The sequence below is a fragment of the Hevea brasiliensis genome, chromosome 7 (genome assembly GCF_030052815.1).
Source record: "Hevea brasiliensis isolate MT/VB/25A 57/8 chromosome 7, ASM3005281v1, whole genome shotgun sequence".
Lineage (NCBI taxonomy): Eukaryota > Viridiplantae > Streptophyta > Magnoliopsida > Malpighiales > Euphorbiaceae > Hevea > Hevea brasiliensis.
In genome coordinates this window covers 80356921-80363776 of record NC_079499.1, presented here as the reverse complement: position 1 = coordinate 80363776, position 6856 = coordinate 80356921, and the positions used below count along the sequence as shown (strand labels likewise).

At 29.0% G+C, this 6856-nt stretch overlaps 1 long non-coding RNA gene across 1 annotated transcript; it reads right to left on the bottom strand.

The window, feature by feature from the left end:
• Window positions 1-1640: 1640 nt before the first annotated feature.
• LOC110657553 (uncharacterized) lies at window positions 1641-2944 on the bottom strand. The gene is made up of 3 exons (XR_009150179.1): window positions 2764-2944; window positions 2261-2308; window positions 1641-1767 (listed from the first exon to the last, which is right to left on the bottom strand). It is a non-coding gene; the product is annotated as an uncharacterized LOC110657553 (long non-coding RNA).
• Between the last annotated feature and the right edge of the window lie 3912 nt (window positions 2945-6856).

The window sequence follows — 6856 nt, the reverse complement described above, 5'->3', positions numbered from 1 at the left end:
TGCAGCCAAACTATCTTTTAGTGTTATGACAATCTGATGCAATTGCTTAATCTCTTCCTCCATTGCCTCCAATTGAGAGCGATGGGATGCAGTAGAAGATGATCCATGCGATGAGCTAGGGTAGAAACCTATAATGCTAAACACCAATGAGTGAATGTTGCCATGACATGCAGCCATTTTCTAAAGCTAGCAAAGGCTATGTGTGCTTCAATTATTTTGGGGGGGTTGGGGTTGAGCCCCTCCCCTAGTCTGCCCACTTGTTGTCAAATAAATACTAATAATAATAATAATAAACCCTCCAACTAGCTACGTAATTATAATTCTTATGCACATGCTTTTGCCTACTTTATTAATTTTTTAATTTTATTAATTAGTTACCAATTCAAATGTGCACACAAGTAAAAAAGTGCATAAGTAAAATCTTAAAAATTGCAAGAAAATTTTATAAGTTTATAATTTATAAGTGAATATAATTATTAAAATAATTAAAAAAAATATAAGTTATTAAAAATTAATAAAAAATTTTTACTAAATTTTTAATATCAAATTTTAATAGAAAAAGAAAGATAATAGTAATGGAAGGTAGATAGGAAAGAAAGTGAATCCTTGAACTTTTAAGTTTTTAGATGTATATATGTAAACATAAATAATTATGATTTATTATTTTAATATTGTGAAAATTTGAGAATTTAAAAAAAATATATATATATATTTTCTTCAAATCTATATATTTGTTTTATTTTGTCATTTGATGCTGATTTGTTGACTTGTTGCTGTAGATTTTTTTATATATATATATAATTGTTGTAGAATTATTGAATTAATTTATTGAATAATAAATGGATTTTCGATTTATGCTTAATCATTAAATTTGTTTTTGTTCTTTATTTTGTTGTGAGATTAGACTAAGTGGTGGATGGAAGCTTGGATATTGTAACAGAGGATCGAGAAACGAAAGTAGATAGAAGCAACAAGTTAGAAGAATATGAGCAAAAGAGTTAGAAGAATATGGAAGCAATCTATGAGGATGGGCAAAAGGGTTGCATTATCATATTTGATAAGAGCAAAATTAGAAAAAGAAAAATATTTCTGTTTCAAATCGAGACAGTTCAATGTATAGGAAAAGATAAACCCCTGTTGATCATATAAAGCATTCCATTGTTCATTTCCTGGTCTACAGAATATGACCAATTGAAGGATACATTTGTAATTTAGCTTATGAATTTTCCAAATTGTTTTCTTTCAATCTTCAATCTATACATTACATGCTTTTACCTAAATATTACAAATTGTATTTTACAATTTACAACAAAGAAATAAATTTAAACTTTGCAAAAAGAAAAAGCAATTGAAAGGCCTCAAGAGGCAAACAAGCTTTCATTAAATTTGTAAATTTAGAGAAAATGCCAAGCTCCACAAAATATCACAATGATATTTGGTAAATAAGGTGCAGAAACAATGGACATGGGTAACTGGTGAACAAGTTCTAGCCATTGTTTTACAGAGATCCTACTCCACTTTTGTCACTAATAAACTAACACTCCACAAACTAATGCATTAAGCAATATAACTAATAGGATTATTTAAGGTTACAGCAGACAAGATTGGGAAAGGATGGAAAACTGAAACTCTGAAGCGTACCTTTCAGACCAGAATCTTTAAGGCTTATATTGGTGACACTTCCTGCCTTATTGCAGAGGATGCCAAACCAATTGCAAGGTCTTTATGCAATTCATCAAACGTAATTATTCCACCGCTATAATTGTACTGTTCAATACAGGACAAAAAAGAAGCACCAAATCATATTCTTTATGCATAATGGCAAACTAAATGCACAAAAAATTACTACTATCAATAGTGATCATAATTATAATAGCTACTTTAACAACAGCAGCAACAACCCCGGAAATATTAGGATTCTCCCTCTCTCTCTCTCTCTCTCTCTCTCTCATTAGTCATTCTGGTACATGTACACCTGTTACGTACAGAGATTAAAGGCTCTGATAACTAAAATGAATGCAGAATGTGTCCAAAATTAAAATGGGAAAAAAAGGAGTTCTAACTTTTCTGTTTTCAACAAAGGATGCAATTTATCTCCTCTAATCTTTTAAATTTAATTTTGTTAGTGAGATTTAAACCTAAAGTTGGCCCATTACTACAGCTCCCCTTTAATGTTTCTACTTTTTCCAGTTAGCATGAACACTTCTATAAATGCAAGCTTATTAAAATTGCACAAAAGGGTGCTGAGGCAGAGGTAAACCTTATGCTTCTCTACAGATCCTAATTTTTGTAGCCTGGAATGCAATACCTGATAGCAGCAAAAAACTAAATGATCTGAATGCAATCATTGCAAAAACCATAATCTTATTCAAAACACTACTTATTTACATTTTGAACACTTATTTCATAAGAAAAAAATAAATAAAAAATCTGATGTACCCTAAAGCAAACTTTCAGTTGCACTATCATGATCACAACCAACATCATGCTGGTAGTTAGCGACTATACTTATATAAAAGTTCCCTAAACTATAAGTACATCAAATTCGCATCAAATAAGCTACAAATAAAAAGAAAACGATAATATTATGTCAAAATCATAAGTATCAGGAAATTTTACCCAATAAGAAATTAGAAAGGGGATGGACATAATTCAATCATGTATTTGGATAACTAGAAAAAAAAAAAAAATCAAAGCAATCTGCTAGACGCAAGTAACAACACATCCCCAGAAATACAAAAATTGAAGAATTTGTCCAATCACCTATGGAATCACCTACAAGGTTTTTCACCACAACACTATTCTCCAATCGCCACACCCCCAAACATACACAAAATTTGAATGATGAGCTTCGTGAAGGAATGCAACAGCTAGCTTGACAGCAAGACACTCGTTCAACTGAGGGCGTCGCGTCTAGGAGTGATCGAAACTTTAAGAAGCAAGGGGCGGCAATGAAGAACAGAGGAGTGTTTTAGGTTTGTTAAGGTCACCTATCCTTAAAACTACGTAGTTTTATGTAATTTAGCACTCATTTAAAAAAAAATTTTCTATTTTATTTGTTATTTTAAAAAATTATGAAAATATTAATTATTTTTTAACTTTACTTTAATTATTATTATTCTCAATATATTTATTTTTTTTCACATATTTTTACATTTCAATGATATTATAAAGAAATTTTAATTAATTTTTAATATTATTTTTATAAAAATATTTATCCAATAATTTTTTAATTCTTATAAAAAATTTTAAAAATTATTGACATAGAATGGAGCTAGTATTAAATTAGTATTTATTTGTAAATATTTTTTAATTTTTATAAAATATAATTAATTATTGATTTAAATTATTTTAATAGCGTAAGTTTATGAAAGACATTTCTCTAGAATAGTATAAAAAATTAATATAGTTGAAAAAAAATTAATATAATATATATATTTGAAATTAAATTGTCCCCTATAGTTTTATGAAAATAAAATTAATATAATTCTATATAATTAAAATTAAAATTAGATAAAAATAATTAGATAACACTTTAATTTTTGAAACCGAAAGCTATCGGTTTCTAAATATAACTAAAAGAATTAGAAACCGATATAAATCGGTTCCTAATTTATTTTAAAATTTCATTGATTTTGAAACCGACAGAAATCGGTTTCTAACTTTACTTTAAAATTTATTAAATCAAATATATAATAAATAAATTTTGAAATCGAAAGTTATCGGTTTCTAAGCATCAGTGAAGAAATTAGAAACCGATAATAATCGGTTTCTATTTTGAAAATTTAGTAAATAATATAGAAATTATAAATATAATTAGAGAACAATTTAATATTTGAAACCGAAAGCAATCGGTTTCTAAATAACTTTGGAATTAGAAACCAACATTAATCGGTTTCTAAATATAATAAAAGAAAATAGAAACCGATAGGAATCGGTTTCTAACGTTTTAAGTAAATTTTGAAACCAAAAGCAATCGGTTTCTAAATTTATTGAGTAATTAGAAACCGAAAGGAATCGGTTTCTATTTTATTTTAAAATTTAGTAAATAAAATAGAAATTACATTACTTTTGAAACCGATATAAATCGGTTTCTAATTTTAGGTAATTAAAAACCGATATGAATCGGTTCCTAATTTATCCTTAAAATTTAATAAATAAAATTAATAATTAGATTTATTTTGAAACCGACATAAATCGGTTTCTAAATATAACAAAGGAAAATTGAAACCGATAGGAATCGGTTTCTATACAGACTTTAATTTTTAGTAAATAAAATGGAAATTATATGAATGTTGAAACCGATACGAATCGGTTTCTAAATATAAATAGATAATACTTTTATTTTGAAACCGAATGAAATCGGTTTCTAAATTTAAGTGAAAGAAATTAGGAACCGATATATTCGGTTTCTAATATGACAAATATTAGAAACGGAAGATTATTCGGTTTCAGAAATCGGTTTGTAATCGGTTTATAAACAGTTGCTAAATTTGCCGTCAAAATGTTCTTCATAATTTAGAAACCGACGAGTTTCCGTTTCTAATTTCGGTTTCTAATCAGTTGCTAATTGGTTTTTAATGTATTTAAGTTGTTCTACCAAATTTCCGTTTCAAAATCCGTTTCAAATTATAAACCGATATAAATCCGTTTCTAAATTCGGTTTCTATTCTGATATTTTCTTGTAGTGTTTGGGCCATAACTAGAGCTAAAAAACTTCAAATGGAGTGATTCAAAAAAAGGAATGCAACTAGACAAAATAAGGAACAACTTTCATGTTGATCAGTTTGCCAAATTCCCACTGCAAAAATGACTAATGGAACAGTAAAAACAAAGCATGAAAACTGAAAATTCTGTCCAATTAGTATTAAGCTTAGAAATGGTATTGGCAATTAATACCAACAAGTTTAAAATGCAAAATGTGGTATGTTGATGATATTTAAACCAATATATCTATTTTCAATGCAAAAGTCAATATTTTGGTTGACCAATGAAATGAATAGTAACCACAAAATTTCAATTCCAAAGAATTACATAAATTAAAAGTGTTAAATGCCCTAGTAGGCCTAATGTGATTGGTTTGGATAGGTTGGCATGCCAACAGGGTTCTGTTAGCAGTACTGCATATGGCTTCATGCCATTCTGTGACATAATAGCCTTTGGCTATGTTATTTGAGTTGATATACTTGAGTTTTAACCCTGCCAATTATTACAGCTTATTAGCTGTTCTGTTGCACACCGGAAGACACAATGTGACCGACGGTGTGATGGTCCGAGGTACTTAGCACCCAGTGCCAGTTTACCCGTTTATCCAGTTCAGTCAACTAGTATGGGTTACTCAGACAATGTTAATAAATCTTACCAAACTTAAATCAAATAATACTGCAACAAATATTAGAAATTAAGTCTACCCAGAAATATAAACATACATTCTGCATAATTATTTTTATTATATTTTTTTTATTATTTTATATTGTCACTACTAAGCAGAATTGCTTAGCGCGTCGCTTTTGCCATGCACAGGTACTGAGGACCTAGCTGGGGAGCCCAGCAGACATCAGACTGGTTGAGCTTTCAGATTTGCATCCGAGGTCCAGAGTCACCTCACATCTGCACTGCATATGGTAGGACATTAGGATTTTGGGTAGCATTTTGTATTTTGCATTTTGTATTATGTATTAGTTTTGGATTGTAACTATAAACTCTTGTAATTATGTAATAATGTAAATATATGAGGTTTCATATTTTTGAAATTTTCTGTATAATGTATGTTGATAAATGAAATGTTGAGAAATATGAATGTGCTTTCAATGATGATGTGAACAGAAAAGAAAAATTTCTGAAAATAGTATTGAGATTTTGAGATTGAGTTGAGATATGTATGAATAATGGAGTTTGGATTTGGAAATTATATTTGAAGTGTTTTTAAATAGGTTCAGAAGAACTGTTTTTCCAATTTACAGCTGGCACTCTGCCAGATTTTCTATAAAATTTGCGGAAAAATTCAGATTTATCAAAAATTAAAAATAAATGAATTAAAAGGGATAAATTATAATAGAAACATAAATTGGTGCTCCGGCACACTGAGTGGCATAACTTGCTCGGTTACACTGTAGACGGGTAAGGGGTGTCACAATAATTTAACCTTATAAGCACCAATTGAACATCATACCACAAAAGCCCTAATTCTCCAAAACCCTAATTTCACATCTTCCCAATTCATGCAACTTCAATACACCAATCATATATACAACCTCAATTAAGCTGGAATTCATGCTCAATTCAATCAAAACACATCAAAAGCCTACTTTCCCATGGCTGGCCGAAATTCAAGTTCCCCTCATACATGCATAATTTCATCATTTCTCAAGTAAATTTCCCATAACTAAACTCAATTCAAGTGATTATATAAGAAAGGAAACTTGGAAGTCAACTTACCTCACTTGACCAATTTCTTCTATTCCACTACTCTTTAAATTTCTTGGTTATTTGGCTTTTAATCTTCAAATTGAGGTCCAAGTTAAGCTTTTCTTAAGATAAGCCATGGAAATTATGGAAGAAAACTAAGGATTTATAAGCTTAAAATGTTGAAAATGGAGGGAGAGGGAGATGGAGGAGGAGCCGGCTGGTTTGGGAAGAAAAGAAAAAGATAAAATCTCATTTATTAGTTTCTTCTTTTTACAATTATCAATATATATTAATTTAAATTTAAATTATAATTATTTTAATTATAACAATTTCCTTAATTCCCTTTATGTCCTATTTACATTGTCATACACCTCTTCATAATTTTAATTCTTTTTTAATGTTTCAATCTCACTCATTTTAATTGACATTTAGGTCAAAAGTTTACTCT